The sequence below is a fragment of the Lissotriton helveticus genome, chromosome 12 (genome assembly GCF_964261635.1).
Source record: "Lissotriton helveticus chromosome 12, aLisHel1.1, whole genome shotgun sequence".
NCBI classification, from domain to species: domain Eukaryota; kingdom Metazoa; phylum Chordata; class Amphibia; order Caudata; family Salamandridae; genus Lissotriton; species Lissotriton helveticus.
This window is the reverse complement of record NC_136073.1, coordinates 645,823,320-645,825,848: the sequence shown is the minus strand read 5'-3', so window position 1 is coordinate 645,825,848 and position 2,529 is coordinate 645,823,320.

Here is a 2,529-nt window from a genome sequence, read left to right as displayed (position 1 = left end):
TTCTGTGGAGATGGCATTTGTCCTGCGTGTGGGGTGTTCAAGGTAGGGTCTGAGTTCTGCTATTAAATCATTTATGCTGTCTTCCTCAAGCCTGTAATGTGTGTAGAGCTCCTCCTCAAGGCGCTGGGAGATGGTCACGCGCAAACGGAATATCCTCTCCTGCCGTAGCCTCCTCTGTGCAGCAGCTCTCAAACACATCCTCCTTGCAATGATGTAAAGCCCCGCCATTGTGGCAAACAGTTTTTTGAATTCAGAGGCAGCTTAAATAGTTTGCACCTGGTTACCACCTGCTCCTACTTGGTGGTAATTGCGATTCTGTATTTAGCGAATTTAAAAAAATCGCTATTTGCGAATTTTTCATACATCGCATTGCGATTTATTTTTAGCGAAAAATGCTGATCTGTGAATTTTCTGCGAGTTCCTAATTTAGCGAATATGCGTTAGCGATTTTCGCACAATTGGAATTCGCTATTGTGCAATATCGCTATTTATTCGCAGATTGGGACTTCTCGCACACGAGGGAATCGCATTTTTTGCGATTCCTTATTTTCGATGTGTTCTGCATTCATACATGCCGATGAGCATTTTCGCATTCGCAAACCCGCAAATTCGGCGAATTTCGGCCTTTGCGAATGCGAAAATGCTTGATACATATGGCCCTAAGTGATTTGCCCAGAATCACAGGAGGTTTTTTGGCGTCGTTACCGAGACTCGAACCCAGATCCCCAGGTCCGAGGTCGAGCGCCCTAGCCGTTAGGCCAGCTCCTCTCCCCTTCATCTCACAACTTCCACATAAGGTATGGAGCTGGGTTGCTGCCCAGCTAGGCATGTGCCACATAAACACTGATACATTCATGCATCAAACACACAAGTAGTTTTCCACTATGGGAACCCACACCAATTATCTGTTGTCAAGAGCAGCAGCAAGTGTGGCTTACCAAGTGAGCATAGGAAGTATCCCCCCATATTTAATAAAGCTGCAGGGGAAGGGGGTTTTGCCACAAGAAAACATCTTTACCATGCATGCTGACTTTACCACCTTCAGTATAAATTTGCAGCAAAAGATCTTCAGAATAAATGTTAGTTAGAGAAGGTCATTACTGTAAGACTATATAGGTAAACAGATGCTAGTAGAGACAACTGCTCGAAGATGTTTAGATGGATAAATATTGCATCTCTCATTGATGTGTCATAAAATGTTGGCGCTGCCTTTGGAACTGACAATGCACTCATCCTGAAGCCACTAACAAAAGGACTGGTGCCAGTGAGTCTTCTGCCAGACCTCTGTGAGAGTTCTCCTCATTAACTGATCATTACAAGTTCAGGTGAAAACTCTGAATCCACTTGAGAATAAAGTTCTACTGCAGTTGAAAATTAAGGATATATATGAGTGGTCCTTTAGTCAATCTTACCTCAGTTCGGGGCTCCTTATTACAATCAATGCCAGTAGTGAATGATGTGGTCGTGCCTCCCATTCTTGTACACAAAAGGATCAGGCTTTATCATTCATGTTTTTTAAATTTTCCATAATATCTTCCTTTTCTCTAAACTTTCATTCTTTTTTTTTAGGTCGAAGCCTACTGGACAGAACAGCTGTCTGGTTCTCTAACAACTTGTGGGCAGTCTGAAAGCTTCCCTGGGAATGCATTCCACCCATAGATGACAATTGGCTTAGTGGTTTGTAACTCACATTTGACTTCTTTCTGTGTTGTGCTGACTTGATTTGTTTAAGCTGTCCAGCTTGAGTTTGTCTGCCTGGTGGAGAATTTCTTGTTCACTGTTTTCTTCGGAATTCTCATTTTCTGTAAACAGGCCTTTACATCTTGTTCTTTTCTTGTCACATTTGGTATGCATTCAAAGACAGAGGTCAACGGCCAGGCTCTGTCTTCCGAGGGAGATTGGTGTTTACTTTTCTTTCTCTGACTTCAAAGTGAGAGAATTTATGTGACAAACTTGCTGTGAAACGTATTGTCTTTTTGTAGCACAGAACAAAAATGAACTGTGCTGATATTTCAGAAGATATCAGAATTAGGAGAGTACAAATTAAGTTTATTTTTTTGTAATTCTGAACTGTGGCAGAAACAAATATTTGAATACAATCAAACACATCAATACACAATAATAGGCATTTCAATTGAAAAAGTGTTGTCTTTAATGGCAGTGCACCATCACACCATGCATTCTCTACACTACGTAACTGCATTCTTCAACTCTGTACTCCACTCTACGCCACACCACTCTACTCTACGACATGCCACTCCATTCAATAACAGTCCACTCTAAGAACACTCCACCACATGCAACTCCACTCCACGTCACTATATTCTACACTCCTCCACTCTGCGCCCCTCTACTCCGCTCCACATTACCCCAATCTACCGAACTCCAATCAACCCTAATCTACTCCAAACTAACTCACTCCACTTCACTCCAATCTAGCCCAGTCCACTCTATCCCAACCTACCTCACTCCACTCCAACCTACCCCACTCCACTCTACCCCAATCGAACCCACTCCTCTCCAATCAAG